Genomic DNA, 20,036 nt, shown 5'->3' on the forward strand with positions numbered 1-20,036 from the left:
GACTAGATTCCAGATGTTCCTAACAGTCTGGCTGTCACTCGATTCCAAGTTCTAGCACCTACACAGGGCAGAGTAAAGACCAGGTTTTGGGGAGAGATGATGAGCTTTTGTGTAAAAAAACTGAACTTAGGATGTGTCCAGTGTGCACACAGATGGTAGTGCCCAGTGTCTGGTAAATGTATAGGTCTGTTGTACAGGAGGAAAACAATAGTCTGGAGTGTTTGTCTGTCTTTTTCTTTCCTTTCTTTGTGTGTACATGTATGTGTGTCTCTGTATGTATATATTTTGCATGTATGTTATGCATAGTGCACATGATATTGGTGGCCTGTTCTATCATTCTCCACCTTATTCCTTTGAGATAATATCTGTTAATGAACCCGGATTTAGACCAGTCATTACAAATCTTGATGACCCCGTTTCCCACAGTTCTAGGGTTACATATGTGTGTACATGGTCATGCCTGGTATTTTATTTCTATTTTATGTTTTGTTATAACAACTCAGCAAAATAAAGTTCTGGTTTATTGTTGGACATTGTTTCACACATGCATCAAGCAGCCCAAAATAAAATAAACTGCAACTTTGTAGACACACACACACACACACACACACACACACACACACCTTTTATCTTTTGCCTTTTTGACCATTTTATACAGAACAATTTTTTTTAATTTTTATTTTTAATGTAGATGCTGGGGATTTGAACTCAGGTCTTCATACTTGCACACTAAAGGCTCTTACCTAGGCAGCCATCTCCCCAGGCCTGGTTGGTGTGTGGTGGAGGCTGGGGGAAGTTGAAACCAAAGGTAATGCAGCAAGGATATGAGATGAGACAGCTGTGGAGAAAAAACAGGTGCAGAATGGAGCTGGGAATTTACAAGAGGAGCCAAGGTCATGTAGTTTAACCAGCAAGGAAACCACTAAGGATAACTAGGGAACAGCAAAAGGCTCAGGGGTCCCATTAACCAAAGATGGGACTATTTTGAGCATTCCAAAGAAAAGTGACTTTAATGGATTTGAAGCGCATCAACTTGTAAAAAAATCTCATTATGCAGATGTATATGTATTATGTGTCTTATTTCATGTCCTTTGGTATTAGGATAGAACTGTGTTCCACAACCTTTCATTTTGGCCTTTAAGACACAATAATTCATTAAAAATAGATGCCAAGTTTATCAAGTGTCCCCCGAATGCTGACTATCAACAAGCAGCTCAGTTCTGCCCCTCTGGAGAGGAGAAAGGAAGATTTTAGCAACAAGTCTTGGAAACAACCGGTGTCTCTTGCCGCCTTTTTTTTTTTTTTTTTTTTTTTTTTGACAAGTTTAATCTGTGTGGATGCATGTATTGAATTACACTTGAATACATGGAAATTTAAAATTGCCAAAGGAAGGGAAAATGTTACATGACACATAATTTTAACTGTTTTTCTTTTTTCCCCTCTGGTAAATTCAAACCACTTGAAAGCTATGAAGAGATGCTGTTGGAAGATCTGCTGCTAAATCTGACAGTTGACGCTGATGGTCACTATGGGACATGAGCACTGTAATTGCCCAGGGCCTTGAGTCCTAGATATAAACTGGTTCCCACTACATGAAGTGAATGCTTATGAAGCAATGGGACTTGGACTGGTGTTCTAGTTTAATTCCTGTTTCTGTGATAAAATACCCCAGCCAAAAGCAAGTTAGGGAAGAAAGAGTCTCCTTTGGCTTACAGTTCCAGAATATAGTTCATCATTGTAGGAAAGTCAAAGCAGCTAGTCACATTACATTCACAGTGAAGGGCAAAGAGAAATAAACACATCCTTGGGGCTTGCTTCTCAGCTAGCTTTTTTTGTTGTTACATAGTTCAGGTACTCCTGCCTAAGGAATGGTGCTGCCCACAATGAGTGGGGTATTTCTACATCAATTATCGATCAAGACCAAACCCCACAGACAGTCCCACAGGGCAACTTGAACTAGATAATTCCTCACAGTGAGTCTTTCTTCCCAGGTTATGTAAAACTGACAATCAAAAAGTTAATCAGCATACCCCATTCCTTATCAACTTCACACACACACACACACACACACACACACACACACACACACACACACACACTCACACACACACACACTTTTAAATCACAGATTTCTATGCCTTGTTTCTAACATCTCTTATGAATCTTATAATGTAAAACACAGCCTAACTTTAAAAAAACACCTCAGTCTTTAATCCCATGTCTTTCAGGGGTCAGCTTAAGAACTAACATAAATCATGATACTCCTTTGTCTGACCATGTCATCATCTTTGGATAGCAAGACATGTCAAACTTCATGTGGGGAATAAAAAGTACAATTCAGAAAATCTCTCTTGGGGGACTTCGTAAAGGCACAGCCAATTTTGGGAGGCAATATAGCCCAGTGGGGACATCCAGATGTGGGAACAACCAGTGTGATCCTGGGCAAGTCACTATTTCTTAAGCCTTGATTTCCACATCAGCCAAATAGAGCTAAAAAGCCAGGTGTGGTGATGCATGCCTGTAAACATGGCCCTTGAGAAACTGAGGCATGAGAATCAGGAATTCATGATCATCCTCAGTTATACAACGAGTTCAAGACCAGCTTGGGTTACTTGGGACCCCATTTAAAAGACCCAGTGAAGCAAATAGACAAAAAATGGAGCTAAGAAAGAACTGCTTTGCAGGGTGGTTGTGAGCACCGTAAATGTGCAGTCACTCATTCACTCACTCATTCACTCACTCACTCCTCACTCACTCACTCATTCACTCCTCACTTACTCACTCATTCACTCACTCACTCACTAACTCTCCCTCCCTCCCTCATTCATTCATTCATTCATTCATTCACTCACTAATTCACTCACTAACTCTCACTCACTCACTCATTCATTCTAGATGATGTTCTAAGTGTAGGAGACTTACAGATGCGTGAGACACCATTTCTGTCATTGAGCTTATACTGAGAAGTTCTACAAACAAGCAAACACAGGAAAATGTGGTCAGTTGGTATTATGATCAACCCACGTGAGTCTATTAAATGGGTAGCAGAATTTATTAATATATAAATAGAGGAAACATACTCATGAATACAGAACAGAGTAGACAGCTGAAGTCCTCATCTGATCTGACCAGGAGCGAATCCACCTCGCAGGTAGGAACAGGGAGCAGGGGCATGTGATCCTTCTCCTTCTCCTTTTAAGAAGTCACTACAATGACAGGAAGCACCACCTCCTTTGGGCTGTATAGCCCAAGGGATTGGGCAGAACAAATATCACTACAAATCAGCTTCTTGTTTTCCTGAGAAACAGTATTAACAGCAGGTAGAGCCTTGGCTGGTCCTTTAAGGGTGTGAGTCAGGTGGATTAGGGGAAACTAAACCCAAGTGTGAAAATATGTATGCGTACACACTGAGAAACTTTCTGCAGGTCCCTCCCCTCCCAATCCTGTCATTCCCCCTGCTTCCATTCTGTATCATTTTCATCCTTACCTTGGAGGGACGATGGTAACATTGAATAAATGTGATTAAACCTGGATATGGGACTGCGGAGACAGCTTAGTCAGCAAATGCTTGTTACACAAGCATGAGGATCTTAGTTCCATTCCCAGCATCCACATAAGAAAGCCAGGCATGGCTGTAATCCTAGGGCTAGGGAGGCAGAGACACAGGAGCCCTGGGATTCACTGGTCAGCCAGCAAAATTGATCTCCAGGTTCAACAAGAAAAAAAGGAAGACACCTGCTCCTGATGTCTGGCCTCCACATGCACACATGCACCTAAAAAAAGGACAGAAGAAGAAAGGAGAGTGGGAGAGACACCAGTCTGCCACCAAAGGAGCAACAAGATGCCAGCAGACTGGTAATGCCATGGCCACATGCCAACATATAGCTTAATAGGAATGGGTTAATTTAAGATGAAAGAGTTAGCTAGCCAGAAGCTCAAGCCATAGGCCATACAGATTGTAATTAATATCAGCCTCTGAGTGATTATTTTATAAGTGGCTGCAGGACCACAGGTGGGAGAGATCTGTTGGACCTCAGGACTGAGCAAGACTGGAGAAACATCTAGCTGCATACTAGCTCAACCCATGTGGCTTTCTCAGCCTGCTTTTTTTATAGAACCCAGGACCACTAGCCCAGGGGCGGCCCCACCCACAATGGACTGGGCCTGGCCCTATCAATCACTAATTAAGAAGTTGTCTTACAGGTCCGTCTACAGCCTCATCTTACGGAGAGAGTTTTTCAACTGAGGCTCCCTCCTCTCAGATGACTAGCTTGGGTCAAGTTGACGTAAAACTAGTTAGTACAAAATGTAAGTCAAATGAACCCTTTCTTCCCAAAGTTGCTTTTGGTCAAAGTGTTTTATCTCAGCAACAGGTAGGTAGCTAGAACATTGTCACAGAGCTGCACTTTCTCGAACTGAGATCTGAGCTGGCAGATAGATGTACGAAGACTTTTGTATCATGTTGGGCTGAGATATGCTACTTTCAAGTGATGTGACTTTCACCAAGTGACTTCACTTCTCCCAATCTTAGATTCTTTACTTCTAAATGAGGTTATGACTAACCCCTCATTGGGTCATAGTAAGGATTAAGTAAGATACTGTCTGTAAATATGGTGGTATAAATTATCCTTTTCTTTATTGATTGTGTTGGTTCATCTTCACTGACAATTTGATTGGACCTGGAATCACCATGGAAACACCTTTAGGTATGTCTATGAGAGTGCTTCCAGAAAGATTTAACTGAAGAGAGAAAACTCGTACTGGATGTGGACTGTACCACATGGGGCGGGCTCCCAGACTGAATAAAAAGGAGAGAGGGAGCTGGGCACCCACATTCATCCCTCTGTTTCCTGACTGTGGGCACTTGTGACCAGCTGCCTACTTCCAGCTCCTACGCTGTCCTACCATGGTGATTGCACCCTCAAGCTGTGAGTGATGACAAATCTTGCCTTTCCTAAGGTGCTTTTATTAGGTATTTTGCCACAGCAATGAATATAATAAGTAATACATTCACTTTTAATTTTTTTCCCAGTGAGTGTAGATTACAGAATATCCGAGTAAGAAGATCTGAGGACCTGGTCTCAGGCAAAAATCTAAGCTAATCTAGAACATGGAGTTGAAGTCAATTTTTAGACTTTGTTCTGAGCTGGAACTTAATTGAATGCTTTTCTCTTAGTTCCTGGATCCTCTCATGAGCTGTGAACTGATATTTCTAATGCAAGTTTTCAGGAAGGATCATAACATCATAGTCCAGAGGAAACCGGGTTGGTTTGCCTCAGGACAAATAGATCAACAGTTTCCTGCAAGGGGAGTCTGGATGCATTCAAGAGAGACCCCGTGTTGCTGCCATTCTGTCTGCTCCTGGGTTTTCTCATAGAACGTTCCTTCTAGCCACTTTCGGGGAGGTAACACCCTGGAGCAGACAGGTCAGCTCTGACAAAAATCTAAGCTAGGCTCTGCTCAGCTTGGCTTCGTCCTCCTGAGTAGGCCTATTCTGGTTAGTTTACACATACATCTGAGACCTCAGAGACAGCCAGTCTCAGGCTGGCAGGAACAAACAGGAGAGTCTCAGACAAGGCACAAAGGCTACTTACTGTAGGAAATAAATATTGGGTGTGGCCAAGGAGTAGAATCAGACAAATAAGAAATGAGGAAGAAGGACACAGAGAACACTGAAGCATGGGTAATACTTCCATAAACATCAGCTGTTAAATTTTAGCTTCTCTTAATGATTAGTGTAATCTCTTTCCACCACATGACATTTATTTTTACTTATGACGTTAGCTTTCATTTTCAACTTGACACAACCTTGAATCACCTGGAAAGAAAGTCTCAATGAGAGACTGTCTACATTAGGTTGGCCTGTGGTCATGTCTGTGAGGGTCTGTCTTAAGTTAATTGACGTAGGAAGATTCAGGCCACCGTGGGCAGCACCATTACCTAGGAAGTGGGTCCTGAACTGCGTAAAAGTGGAGAAATCATGCTGAGCACAAACAAGCAAGCATGTCTTCATTTCTCTCTTCTCTTGACTGTGGACATGATACGACTTGTTATTTGAAGTTCCAGCTTTGACTTTTCCACAACCTGGAATTGTGAGTTGAAATAAATCCTTTTCTTCCCTAAATTGCTTATTGTAAGGATAGATTATCACAACAACAGAAATGAAACTAGAACACATAATTATTTATGTATCAGTTTTTCTCACTACAGTCAAAGCACCACACAGGCAAGACCCACATGATCATAGTTTTCAAATGTTAGTGAGAATCCTTGCAATCAACTACCACAGACAGGAAAGGTGTAGCCTGTAGGCAAACCTGTTTAGATTTGTGTTTAGATAAATACAGTTGAATCTTCTGAGTCACAGAAAAGAGCTTAAAGCTTGAATTCTGCTGGAAGCATCTCAGAAGATTTTTCTAGAATTGGAAGAACTAAAGCTTATCTTGGCACATTTGACCAGTGCAGTTAAATGACTTCAATTTAATAGTCTTGTTATGTACAAGGTCAGCTGGCACAGGTACAAACTGTCTGGTTCTATTAGAGAGGATTTTTGAGTTCTAGTTTTTTGGTACATGGTCTATTATATTGGCGTGAAAACATGGAACACACAACAACAGAGACAAGGTCTCCACTCCTCTGGCCATCATGTAACTGATTCTGGGGGGTTCGGGCTTTCCATAGCTCTCCTCTCTGATTTCAGTTCACTTGGAACTAGAAGGGTCAGGAATTTTCTCACTTCAAGCCCCGCTCTTGCTTTCTGCTCAAAGTCACACTCTGTACGCTATATGCAGCAGTCAGCTAGTGTTCATTTGTCCCTGTTAAGATAATACATACCTAGAAGAAGGCCACATAGTTCCCTACTCCTCAAAACAAACAAAACTGCCTTCACAGCTGCCAATTTTACTTGCAAAACGCCTGTTAGGCCTTTCCTCACGTTTCCTCTTTTTCCTTTTCTGCCCGTTTGTCAGAACATTGTCACCTCTGAGCCCAGGCTCTTGCTGAGAGTCTGAGCACCCTTTCCTTCAGTTCAGGGGCTGTACTTAACTCCAGGCTTGTATTAGAACATGAACCCCAAAAAGGCCTGTGACACACAAGGATTAAGTCCAGCTGTCTTAGCATGATTTTTAAGGCCTGGAACCATCTGAGACCAGTGTGCTTTTCTGACATTTTCACCTCAGGTACCCTACCAGCCCTGTGTCCCTGTCACAGTTGATGTTCTACCAGTTCCCTAACATGTCATGTACCTTCATGCTTCTGTGACCCGGTTCCACCACTTTCCTCCACCCAGCTTGTTACTCGTTTTCTGGGTGGAAACTTACTTTCCCATTAAGGTCCACCCAGGTGGAATGGAATCTGTGCAGCAGGCTCCCTTATCTACCCTGATGGATGTCAGTGATCGGCTGAAGAATCAAAGAGGCAGTTAAAGAAGGAAAGAAAAGAACAAAGCTAACACACCACAGCATTCTCACTTAAGACATCAGGGCAACCATGTTTGAGTCTTTGGTGCCAGGCTTTCCAAAACTTTTTATTACATTTGGTTAGCGTCTGGGTGAGCGTTCGGTGCATACGCCTCGGTGCGCTGTGGAGGTCAGAGAAAAGCTGCAGGAGTCAGTGCTCTCCCACCACGTGAGTGTCGGGGATTGAACGCAGATCGGCAGGCTTGGCAGCAAGCCTCTGTCTCTACTGAGCAACGTTGATGGCCCATATGAACGGCATTCTGAGTAGAGTTTCTCTGATGAAAAGTCTCCATTGTTTTTTTTTTCTCTCTCACTGATTAAAAGTCTCTATGAATCTTCATAAATGGTAGTCATATTGTTTTTATTTTCCAGTTTGGATTTGATATAACGGAGTGAGAATACAGAAGTGCCGAGGGGCGGGAGAGACGACTCAGTGGGTAAAGTACTTGCCTTGTAAACATGAGGGACACGAGTCTAGATCCCCAGGATCCATATAAAGAGCCATATACTTATAATCCCAGAAATGGTGAGATGGGAGGTAGATCCCTGGAAGCAGGCTGGTCATTTAACAGTTTAGCCTACTTGGTAAGGTTCTAGGCCAGGGAGCCTGGAGCACACAGCAAGGCAGAAACAAGAGAGGTGGCCTCAACAAGGAGGAGAGAGAGAGAACTGGGTCCTAAAAGTTGTCCTCTGATCTCTGCATGCATTCCACGTGCATGTGCCTGTACACCTGAACACACATACACACACACACACACACACACACACACACACACACACACACACTAAATGGAATAACATAAAGAATTAAAAATCCCAAATTGTTTTCTTTATGGTAAAATAGTTAATCTAACTGAACCTTCATAAAACATTCAGCTTAATTTTCACAGAAGCACATCTTTTTGGTGCTTGTATTTCTTTACCTCATGCAATATTTTGCTTAAAAAAGCAGGGATCATCTGGAGAAAGGGCTATAGTTTATTGGGGTTGTATATGCTACCCTGTGTGTGCTGTGAAAGAAGCATTCTGCTTGATATCCATCCCACCCCCACCCAACCTCCCACCCCACCTCTAACCTCTCGCCCCTCCATAACCTGGGCATGAGCAGGTCCAGTTTATGTTGCTAATCTTTAAGGCAGTGCAGTGGGAGCCTGTCAATTCCTCCTGCTGTGATGCATCTGCTACCCTGAGCAGAGGGCCTGATGTGCTCATCTGTGGCTTTGCTTTAGAGTCCGACACACACACACACACACACACACACACACACACACACACACACACACACACACGCTTGCCAGTTTTTCAGACACCCAGGTTTCTGAGGAAATCCTGACTTGGTTATTTAGAATTGTTTTAGGCATTTGCTGTGCCGATGCTGAAGACAAACAGTTACTGTCTCAGGATCCTAGAGAAACAATCCTCTGTTTCACAGTTGTGATCAGAAGGTCACTTTTGATTTGACCAATCATGAGCCTGAACAAAGCCAGATGGGTGTTCTAGGGGCTTCTTATTTAGGTCACCCCTCCAGAGATAGAGAGAAACATCTTTCTCAGATCCTGTGCTGTTATACCTGGAAAAGCTTTGGAGTTTTTCTAAGACTACCCCCACCATCTCTTTGTAGTGGACAGACTGGTACCATAGAGCTGTTGCTACTCTGTGATTGCCTGTCCCTCTATACCTTCCTAGGTTCAAAGCTAGGGGGCCATGATCAAACTGACAAGAGAGAAGACGAGTTTTGATTTTGTACATATCCAAAGGAACTCATAAAAAATGTGGCTCAAAATGAGGCCTATCAAACCGGTTGTCTTAGGCTAAGAGAAGAAAGGGGCTTGTGGGCTTTTGAATGTCGAGTTCCGACAACAGGAGCTGCTGTGAGTCAAAGAAGGGCTGTCACATCTGCAGCAAACAGTTGGAGTTGTCTTAGATTGCAGCTCTCCTCCTCCTCCTCCAGAATCATCCTTAACAGTGGAAATTTCCACTGTAATCGTAGCATTAAAATGCCTTTACAAGGGGGAAATTCTTACTCTAGTTTTAGGAAGTAAGGGAAAAGTTAAAAACTCCAGTTGCTTTTAGTTTAAAAATTATCCATATGCCCCCAAAGCATATTTTGGGTGACATCTCTGGCCTCCCCTCACCCTCTTAGTGCAGGTCTTCTGTATGTGATGCCATCAAGAAGGCCCTTCTCAGTAAATACAAAGTTAGATAAAGAGGGAGGGAAGAAGAGGGAGTATTTTTGACCACTTGCCTAAAAATAACACATGTTTTTGCTTTTCATAGTGTGGCTAAATGCTACTTCCTTGGGGGAGGTGATTCACTGGTTTGATTCACACTAAAGTATAAATGTGTTTCACATTCACTCTGTTCTGATCAGTAACTGAATGGAAGGATAAGGTGTTAGAATATTCAGACTGAAAGCAGTTAAAAGTGTTAAAAGTGGCACTTGGGGCTGGCAATGTAGCTCAGTAGACAGAATTCTTGCCTGCTATGAGTGAAGTCCTGGGTTCAAGCCCTGGACTAGGTGATCAAACTGACAAAATTGACAAGAGAGAACTCGAGTTTTGATTTTGTACATATCCATAGGAACTCATGAGGTAATCCCTGTAATCCCAGCAATCAGGAGGTAATGGCAAGGGGATCAGAAATTCGAGGTTGTCCTTAGTGAATTCAAAGTCAGCCTGGGCTACATGACACTTTGTCTGAATAAAAAAAAATGCCCTACAAACAAACAAACGTGGTATTTTGACTAGTAAGCCTTTTTAATACAGGCAAGATGCTAGGGATCTTACATAACAGGATCCTGTAAGGGAAGACGGCAGGGAAGAGGAGGATGTGGGAGTGAGAAATGGGTTCTTCAATTACTGCCATTATTTCTATAACTATGCAAATAGCTGTTGAGATAAAACCATCTTCTTCAAGAACTCTGTAGACCTAGGTGGACGAATACCCTGAAACATAGTCCTTCTAGTATCCACGTTCCCTCGGGTCCTGTAAATACCCTTTGTTCCAGGTCTTTGCTGCTTTTGAGTGTCAAGTTTGTACCATCTTCTATATCCACCACACGCACACCCGGGTTCTGTTCATTTTTCTACATTGTATGTAACTAAGTAAATGCTGTATTTCCTAAGAAGAAAGAAAATTTAGCTATGGAGCACAACTCCTTACTTCACAGTTGAGGAAGCCGGAGCTGGGGCTTAAGTGATTTGACTCAGATAGCCCAGCCGGTGAGCCAGCTGTGGAGGTATACTGAGCATTTTCTGTTTTACTCACACCTTCTATGTGAATGGCTTAACTCCAGCTCTAGCAAGAGTCACTAACCTTCTGCCATTTTTACACCAAGCACCATGTAATCTCCTCTCTTTCTCTCTCTCTCTCTCTCTCTCTCTCTCTCTCTCTCTCTCTCTCTCTCTCTCTCTAACACACACACACACACACACACACACACACACACACACACACACACCATCTTATAATATTTTAAATAAGTCTACTATTCTGTATTTAGTCTCATTTATTGCTATCTTGGAGCACAGGCTTCCCATGGGCTGCAAGTTGGACCTGCCTTTTGGGTGTCTTTTGAAACATGTGACTCTATTTTCCTATGGTAACATTGAGCTGTGGTGGTCATCTGACCTGTTCACTGTGAATCTGATGCTTTATCTATAACCTTTGACCCAAAAGTTTGGGCAATCAGATTTTCTTATTTAGAATCTGGATTAAAAATGGGCTTTGGCACTGATAAGGTCCTAGTTTGGAAGGCATTTGAATGGCTATGAAGAAGCTATGCCAATTGGAACTGTGAAGGAGCATGAAATGAACAAAGAGAGAATAGAGAAATGGAGGATAGTCAGACAGGAATAAGTCCTTGAGGAAGAGGTCACATGGTGCACACAGCAGCCAGAGGAAGGAGTCTGTGCATCAGTGGTTCCTGGCACTGATCTAGTTCTAGCTAAAGACCAGTTGTGTCAACCATGTGCTCTTTTAAAAGATAATCATGACTTCTATTTCTTGCTACAAGCAGATGCCGTTGTAACATGGAAGTCAAGCCCAGCTTCCTGGCTGTTGTTACAGGGGAACTGAGGTCAGTTTCTAGCACCTATGACAGGTGGATCTGGAGTTACAGATGCAGGTGCTGGGAAATGAACCTGGCTCCTTTGCAAGAGCAGCAAGTGCTCTTAACTGCTGACCCATATGTCCAGCCCAAGACCATTTTAATTAAGAGGAAGTAACTACATAATAAGCAGATTTTTCAAATCACATCTGCCCCTAGACATGCTAAACCTCCCCGATTACCAACATCCTGCATTGCACAGCTATGTTTACTGTAATCGATAAACACACATTGATATAATTTTACCCAGAGTCCATGCTTTCCATCAGGATTCATCTTGGTGTTGGACATTCTATGGGTTTAGACATTAGCATAATGACATGTCTCTACCGCTGTAATATCCTATACAATAGTGTCACTGCCTTAAAAGTCCTCAGTGCTATGTGTACCCTTGCTTCTCCCCAACCCCAGACAGTCACTGATCTTATGGTCATCAGTATATGTGCCTTTCCCAGAATGTAATCTAACTGGAATTGCACAGTGTGTAAATACTTTAGATGGACTTATTTCATTTAGTAATAGCCATTTCACATGGTTCAGTAGCACACTCATTTTTAGTGCCAAATCCTATCCCATTGTCTGCATGTTCTGCAGTTTATTTATGCTCACCTACAGAAGAACATCTTGGCTACTTCCACATTTGATAGTAGTGAGTAAAGATGCTGTAAGAATCTGGGTAGAGTAGGATTTTAGGTGGACATATGTTTTCAACTCATTTGAGTAAACACCAAAGAACAGGGGGCTAGAACATATGCGGAGAATGTGCTTAGCCTCTTAAAGGTAGGATGTAGAAGTGGCTGTGGAATTTTGTATCCCATCCTCAGAGGGGCCGGTTCTTGTTGCTTACTACTCTAGGTTGTGTTTGGTATTATCATCACCCTTGATTTTAGCTATCTAAGTAGGTGTGCAATCGTCATTGTATCAATTTTTTAGTGTGTGGTGTATGCACCTGTATGTGTTCATGTGTATGTGCCAATGTGTGTGAAGGTACATGTGCATGTGAAAGTCAAAGATCAACCTTGGTGTCTTCCTTAATTGCTCTCCATGTTATTTTTTCAGGCAGGATCTCTCACGGAACCTGGAACTTGCTAATTCTGCAAGACTAGCTGGCCAGCCAGCCTCAGCAGCCTTTGTCTCTACCTATACCACTTCAAGTACTGGGGCCATTCTTGGTTCAGTGTCTCACTCTACAGACAGAACCTATCATGGGAGCTCCTTGGATGGGAAAAGAGAAGAGAGAGGACTCTGCCTTCGTTAGGCCAGTTTCCTTGGCCTATGTGAAGCTGGACAGCCTGACACATACTGTTCATTCCAATGACAATTGGTGCTCTGCCCTTGCACAGCCCTGCTCCACCCCAATCCAACTGCCAAAAACCCATTTTTTTAGACTTCAATTAGCCTTACCTGGGCAGCACAGCAGCTTATACTGGTTTTCTTCTCTGTTCCTTGATTGGTAAAAAGTCTACTCAGCTTGCTATGTGCAAGCAATATTACCAACTCTTATGTAAAAGCAGATCTCTCTCTCTCTCTCTCTCTCTCTCCACACACACACACACACATATATATATGTAGATAGATAGATAGATAGATAGATAGATAGATAGATAGATAGATAGATATAGATATGTCATTGAAGGAAAGAAGAAAGGAGAAGGGAAAAAAGAAAAGAAGGAAGGAAGAGAAAGAGAAAAAGCCAACAAAATTATAATCACTACCTGATTGTAGTGTCTGCCAATTTTTATGCTGTATATTCCTTGGATCTGGGAAAAGATGCTTAGTATCGGTTCTTAAGAGCAAGTCCAGTTGGCTCCAGCATGTCACTGGAATTTGTAGTCTGGTCTTATTATGGTGTAGTTTTCATGCAGACTCCACAAACATTCAAGAAAGGGATTCAGGGGGCCTATCTTATAGTTGTTGGTTTAGTTGGTATAGTCCTGTGTTTGTCATATAGCCAGGATATTTGCTTTCTAGAATCTATAGTGTTGGTTATTGGGAGATTACCCTCTCTAGACCAGCTTAATGGACTTTTTGGAGGTAGATAACTAAAAATGTCCTTTAACAATCATAAAGCACAGAGCCCCTGGCTCCAAGAGAAGCCAGACTACCCAGTGAGATACAGAGCAAGTACATACACCAACTTTTTTTATTCTGGGAACAGGGATGAGGACCCAAGGACTTCTATATCAACACCTCTCCACTCTTCCACTCTTTTGCTTCTCAAGGTCTGTGATGGTATTTACAGGAAGGATTAAGTGGAGGAGGCACATTTCCATATATAAGAGATCTCATATATAAGGAGGTCTGATGGACAAATTGATGCTTTTGCCTATCTGCCTTCACTCCTTGTTCATGAGTGCATCTACTCTATTGCTGCTGCTATGGTAACCTTTTGCTGACATCAGAGCCCAGCTTCTTCAGTCTTCTAATGTGGACTAAAACCCAGCAGCTCTCCAGACTTCCTCCAGGCCTTCAGTGTCACATAGAAGTGCTGAGGAATCCAGCCTCATGATCTGAGCATGATGGGATGCAGACAGCCATTGCTGGACACAACTCATATCATGTGATCCAGTCTAATACATTTCTTTTCACGATATATATTAATTCTATCAGTTTTTTGTAGAGTGTCTTGACTAATAAAGGTATAAGATTATTAGTCACATAAAATGCAGCTATAATGGAGAATGTGCCTCAGGAGGTGTCATTGGTATAGAGACAGGTTTTAACAGGACATGTCTTGGCCACTTACTACAATCATCTTGTGGCTAAGAACATCACAAGCCAGAGTTAAGCTATAGTTCTTGGCATATTTTATGACATTATGGCCATGGAGAGTGGCTAAAAGTAGTGTGAGATTGATGTGAGGGCTCTTGGGGATGGCACACAAATACCATGTCAGTGCTTGTAGGCAGGGGAAGAAAAGAAACCAGACATGAGTCTCATGGAGGGCAACCGACCAGCTTCACTCCATCCTGCTCTGCTCTTTGTTGCTTTCAATTCCTGTTTGGCTCTGGCACAACGTTTTGGGCCTGGACCAAGCAAGTTTCATGATTGTTGCCCACTGTCTAGACTTAATAGTAAGTTTGCAGGTGGCTTTACTGAAGGCCTAAGACATGCTGGCATGAAATGGCTGCACTTTGGTTTCTGAGGTGCTTATGGGAGCGGACTTGGTAAAGTTTGTCACTCATGACAATGGGCTGTTTTAGATACATGGTTCCAAAAGGGTGACCCTAGACATTTTAAGAAGTGAGGTGGGACCAAAAGACTTCGGTTCTTATAGTTAGTCATCTTGTAATATGAACTTGAAGGCTGTGTACGCAGCTTTTTCTCTTTGAACTCTGAAGCATTTCTATGAACTAATCTCTCTCTCTTGTCCTACCTCTCCTTATTTCTAGAGTCCAGTTTGCTTAAGATGACCTCATCAGACTTCCTTCCTACACAAGCTTCTCTGGATATTGCGTCCGCCATTGTGGTGGTTGATATTTGACCATCAGCTTGACAGGATGTAGAATCACCCTCAAAGTGTGCGCCCGAACAGCACCCCTTCCTTAGGCATTATGTCACAACAGTGAGAAAAAGTAACGAATACAGTCACTTGAGCGTTAGTATGAACTAATGGTACCTTAACCTGTGATGTTACACTTAAAGTATCCCAGCAGAGGAACTCTCCCAGAAGCAACAGAATAAAACCCAGGCACGTTCAGCTTCTTTCATCCATCCCAATACAAACACGGGTGCAAGAAGTAGATATTTTAAGACAATTGCACTAAACTATTCCTTTACACAGAGTGAGAATATGTTGTTCTTTCACTTCTGTTCGTAGTTCCATCACACTGGCATCTCATCCTTTGAAAATCTGAGAGTGTAGAACGAGAAAGCTGAAAGTTCAGCTCAGAAGGAGTCTATGTAACTTACACCAAGTTTCTAAAAGTGTGCCATGTTATATAATCCAGGGGAAGGCATGGAAAAGTACTAGCTGATGTGGAGCTGGAGGCTGTCCTGCCTCTGACTCACTGAGGCAAAAGCATTTGAATTAAGATACATCTCAGAACAGCCAGACGAAGTCCATTCATCCTCCAGGATCTCACACATTCACTGTGGGGGAGTAAAATGCAAGGCTAGGAAACTGGGAAGAGAGGTGAGTTCTCAAAGTTGGCTCCTGCTCCTCTTGAGGCCAGCGTTCGAGGACTTTTCTAGTCCTTCCAGCCATCCAGTGCTGTCTTCTGTTTCTATACCATCACCCCAGTGTGGGAAAGATGACCTTCAACTGTCCCCTAGTTTCTGTACTGTGGCCTCAGACCCTGTTCTGGGTTGCAGAGTATTATTGCAAATGGAAAAGTTATGTAGAACTGTGCCATTTTGTCAGCTAGTCAAATAACACATCTTTATGTGTAGTTCCTATATATGCAGTTGCACATGTATCTGTGTGTATTTGGAGGCCAGAGTTCAACCTCAAGTGTTGTTCTTCAGAAGCCATCCACCTTGTGTTTTGTTTTGAGCCCGAGTCTTTCGCCGGCTTGGGGCTCACCAATAGGCTAGACTGGGGCCAGTGAGTTTTAGGGATCCAACCACCTCTACTTTCCCAGTTCTGGAATTATAAGCACATGCCACCATGACTAACTTCTTATTCTTTTTTAAAAATTATATGTAGATGTGTGTGTCTGTACAGGTGAGAGCAGGTGCCTGTAGAGACCAGAAGAAGGTATCAAATCCCTTGATGCTGGAGTTACAGGCAGTTGGGAACTGCCTGATGTAGGTGCTAGGAACTGAATTCAGGTATGTGCTCTTAAGCACTAAGCCATTCTCTTTAGTACCCCCCCCCCCACTCCTTTTTTTAAAGTGTGAATTCTGGGGATAAAGCTTCTGTCTGCATGCATGCAAGGCAAGCACCAAATTGACTGAGTTATCTCCCCACCCACCCTACCCTGCAAACAGGACAGCTTTTAAAAAGTAATACCATAGTATCGTCATTTATAAACAGTTCATAGCTATGTATGGTGTGATAAAATTATCACGCAACCATGGTCTAGGAGGGATGACACTTTGGAGCAGGGGAGCTTTTAGCTCTAGGTCTCTTTTGGCTTGGGGTGGCTGTCCTCTTTCCTTAGATAACTGTTTAGGAACCTCTCAGATGCTTCTGCACACATTTTCCCTTTAGTTAAGTCTCCCGACTGCTCCAGGGGGTCAGAAAAAAATTTATTTGTGAACATGTGTGTCTTCAAAGGAACAAACTTATCATTTAAATATTCATGAAAGGAGGAGTTAAGGCATAGTGGGAGCGTGGAGGGCACACAGGATGGAGCTCAGAGCTGTTAGAAGCCTTAAGATGGGTGGGGTGGTTGGAATGCCTGGGTTGTGGTGCGTGGGATGGTCACTGATGCTGCACAGGAATGTTCTACCTGGTAGCACGGCAATGCAGGCCAGGTGTGTGTGTGTGTGTGTGTGTGTGTGTGTGTGTGTGTGTGTGTGTGTGTGTGTGTACCAGTGAGTTTGTGTGTGTGTGTGATTGCACTCATGTTGTTCCTTAGATAACAATATATCCACCTCATTTCTTTGACAGGGTGTCATACTGGCCTGGAACTTGCCAAGTCTACTGGGCTGGCCCACTAGTGAGCCCCACCGATGTGCCTGTCTGTGCCTCCCCAGCATTGGGATTGGAAGCTCAAGAGACTGTGCCTGGGGTCCTGCCTCCAGGACTCCCTTCTCCACACAGGAAGTGACCAAACACTCACAGTGTCTTTCCCCTGTGTGTATAACTTACTTTTTCTGCTCTTGTGTCCAAATATAAAGCAACTCAAGAGGAGAAGGGCTTATTTTGGCTTACAGTTTGAGGGGTGACAGTCCAGTACTGTTGGGAAGTCATGGTCGCAGCAACATGTGATGACTCCCAAATGTGAGCATTACAGGTGTGAGCTGTTATGCTACTCAAATGGTTGTCAGTTTATGTTCAAGAAGGGCCACATAGTTTGGGAATGCTTTTTCTCTTTAAATGTTTGAGTCAAGGAGCTTACTATGTTGTGCAAACTGGCCTCAAACTCTCCGTGGTTCTTCTGCCCAGCCTCCTGAGTGCTGGGATTACAAGTAAGATGCTAGAATTCCAGAGCTGAAAGGGAACCAAGAATACAGGGTCTAGTCACTTATTTTAAGGATAAGAAAGCAGGAGTGGGTCTCCCAGAGGGAAGTAGTCAATACAAGACTCTTAGCAGGATCTCTGGCTTCCAAACCAGTGACGCTTTCACTGTGTCAAATAGTACTCTGTGTTTCAATTGTCAATCTTCCTGCCTTAATCTACTTCCTATAGGAAGCCATTCTGGTGTCTGGCCAGTCCCTGAATGATCTCTGGCCCCAATGAAACTGGTGGCTAGCTACTATTCCTTATTGTATTTGCACTAGTAATTAAAAAGCTGTGAATCAGACACTTGGGAACTATCCAGCTCCTCACCCCCATCTTAGGATATTACCTATGACAAACTAAATAAAAGGAAGTTCTTAAAATATGCCTACAGTTAAGCAATCATCCAGCTACCTGATGGCTCTTTTTTTTCTCCAAAATTAGCTTTTTATTGACTCTTTGTGGATTTCATATTATGCATCCCAATTCCACTCATCTCCCCATCGCCTCAATTCTACCCTCTGCCCTTACAACCCCCCAAACAAAATTTAAAAGTAAAACAAAACAAACAAACAAACAAAATCTCAGCATGGAAGCTGTAGTACAACCCAGTGAGTCACACAGTTTACCCTTCAGTCCATACAGTTTTACTTGTAAGTGTTCACTGCAATGAGTCATTGGTCTGGTTTGAGGCCTCTGGCGTCTGCTATACTATCAATACTGAGTCCTCACTGGGATGCCTCTTGGATATCCTATTATTGCCTTCTGTCATGGAGATCCTTAGCTTTGAATCTGCAGGTCTGGACCCTTCTGCAGGTCTGGACCCTTCACACGCTCCAGCAGTTCACAGATGAGGTGGGTGTTGGGGTGGGCTACCTTATAGTCCTGGTTCTGGGCCTGGGTGGTAGCTGCGTTCGTCAGTCTGCCAGCTCTCCCTCATCATCACCACCCGAATGAGCTCTCCAGCACTGCCCTGGCTAGCTCACCCAATGTAGCAGACAGCAAGGAGTGGGCCGGTTCTCCTGCTCTCATGCCCTCGGGTCCAGCTCGCACTCACACCACTCGGCTCAGGGCCAGCTCTACTGTTTTGCCCAGGTGAGATGCAGGGCCTGCCCTCTGGATTGCTGCACTCAATGAGAGGCAGGGCCAGCTCTTCTGTTCTCATGCCCCCAAGGTCAGCTCTCCTGCCTGTCGCAGGTGGCAAGGGGTGGGGGAGGGCATATTTCCCTTACCTTTGCCATGATGCCTCTTTTTAAAATGGATATATGTGTATGTGTGTTCATGTACTGTGGTGATATTTTATTTGTGCTCTAATAAATAAAGCTTGCCTGGAGATCAGAGGAAAAAGCCAGCCATTATATTAAACAAAAGTCAGGCAATGTGAGCATATGCCTTTAATCCTATCACTTGGCAGGCAGGGATCTATCTGGATCTCTGTGAATTCAAGGGCCACACTGGGGAACTGAGCCAGGTATGGTGACACACGCCTTTAATCCCAGCACCAACCATAGAAGTCTGGAGGTCGTTACAAACAGACAGGAAGTGACAGAGCTGGGCAGGAAGAGGAAGTGATGTAGCTGGGCTGAGAGAGTGAGTGAGAGAACAGAACAGAAAGGCATATAGGCATGGGTATATAGGAGTAGGTCTTTTTGGAAGCTGCGGAGTTGGTGAGGTAAGGTTAGCTGTGGTTTTCCCTATTTCCCTGATCTCTCAGGTTTTCACCCCTAGATCTGGCTCCATGTTTTTTTATTTAATAAGACTGTTTAGAAATTCGTCTACAATGTATGTTCATGTATGTGTGTGTTTGTGCATTCATGCATATGTGGTGTGTGCACATGTGTGCAATGTGTGCATGCAGGTACATGTGCACGTGTAAGCATGCTTGTAGAGGCCTGAGGGTGCTTTCCTCAGTCTCTCTCCACTTTATTTATTTATTTATTTTTTTTGAGGCAAAGCTTCTCTCTGATCCTGGCAGTCACCAATTTGCCTAGGCTGGCTGCCCAGCAAGCCCCAGTGTGTGCTAGGATTATAGGTGGGTGCCACCATGACTGGCTTTTTCTATGTGGATTCTGGGGACACAAACTGAGGTCCTCATGCTTGTACAGCAGGTTCTTTACCCTCTCCTCACCTCCCTTAGGAGGCGTTTAACAGAACAAATGTGCTATAGTAAGGAAAGTGAGAAAACACCCAAGTTACTTTCTTTTACTTTTTATGTGGATGTATTTGTGTATGCCTGTGTGTAAGTATGTACAGGTGAATGTGAGGGGGCCCTTGGAGGTACATGTGCATGTGTGGGCATGCTTGTGGAGGCCTGAGGTTGGTGTCCAGCCGATCCCCAAATGGTCTCTGGCCCTATTGAAAC

The 20,036-nt window shown here is 43.4% G+C and overlaps 1 long non-coding RNA gene across 3 annotated transcripts in view; it reads left to right on the forward strand.

Annotated features, from left to right (window-relative positions):
* LOC128104146 (uncharacterized) overlaps window positions 1-19,329 on the forward strand; it is a 31,182-nt gene extending 11,853 nt beyond the window's left edge. The window contains exons 2-5 of one of the 3 annotated variants that reach the window (XR_008215897.1): window positions 11,476-11,535; window positions 12,625-15,700; window positions 16,214-16,338; window positions 17,123-19,329. This is a non-coding gene — a long non-coding RNA (uncharacterized LOC128104146). Of the gene's footprint in view, window positions 1-11,475; window positions 11,536-12,624; window positions 16,339-17,122 lie in introns of all 3 variants that reach the window. The other 2 variants (XR_008215895.1, XR_008215896.1) reach the window with 2 other exon arrangements.
* Window positions 19,330-20,036: the final 707 nt, after the last annotated feature.

Source organism: Peromyscus californicus, unplaced genomic scaffold (genome assembly GCF_007827085.1).
Source record: "Peromyscus californicus insignis strain IS unplaced genomic scaffold, ASM782708v3 Scaffold_8__1_contigs__length_139910024, whole genome shotgun sequence".
NCBI classification, from domain to species: domain Eukaryota; kingdom Metazoa; phylum Chordata; class Mammalia; order Rodentia; family Cricetidae; genus Peromyscus; species Peromyscus californicus.